At 45.2% G+C, this 660-nt stretch overlaps 1 long non-coding RNA gene across 2 annotated transcripts in view; it reads left to right on the top strand.

The window, feature by feature from the left end:
- Positions 1-660, top strand: part of LOC114486960 (uncharacterized) — a 110,550-nt gene that overhangs the window by 51,465 nt on the left and 58,425 nt on the right. The gene's annotated exons all lie outside the window — the stretch shown is intronic.

Below are 660 nucleotides of genomic sequence, written 5' to 3'. Positions count from 1 at the left end.
TGGATTGGGTTTTTTTTGTGTGTGTGTGTGGTACGTGGGCCTCTCACCGCTGTGGCCTCTCCCGTTGCGGAGCACAGGCTCCGGACGCGCAGGCTCAGCAGCCATGGCTCATGGGCCCAGCTGCTCCGTGGCATGTGGGATCTTCCCGGACCGGGGCACGAACCCGTGTCCCCTGCGTCGGCAGGCGGATTCTCAACCACTGCGCCACCAGGGAAGCCCGGTTTTGTTTTTTTAATACTGAGCTGCATGAGCTCGTTTGATTCGTTTGCAAATATTTTCTCCCATTCTGAGGGTTGTCTTTTTGTCTTGTTTGTAGTTTCCTTTGCTGTGCAAAACCTTTTAAGTTTCATTAGGTCCCATTCGTTTATTTTTGTTTTTATTTCCATTACTCTAGGAGGTGGATCAAAAAAGATCTTGCTGTGATTTATGTCAAAGATTGTTCTTCCTATGTTTTCCTCTAAGAGTTTTATAGTATGCAGTCTTACATTTAGGTTTCTAATCCATTTTGAGTTTACTTTCTGTGTATGGTGTTAGGGAGTGTTCTAATTTCATTCTTTTACATGTACCTGTCCAGTTTTCCCAGCACCACATATTGAAGAGACTGTCTTTTCTCCACTGTATATCCTTGCCTCCTTTGTCATAGATTAGTTGACCATAGGT

Source organism: Physeter macrocephalus, chromosome 10 (genome assembly GCF_002837175.3).
Source record: "Physeter macrocephalus isolate SW-GA chromosome 10, ASM283717v5, whole genome shotgun sequence".
Taxonomy (NCBI): Eukaryota; Metazoa; Chordata; class Mammalia; order Artiodactyla; family Physeteridae; genus Physeter; species Physeter macrocephalus.
This window is presented reverse-complemented; position numbering and strand designations above follow the sequence as displayed.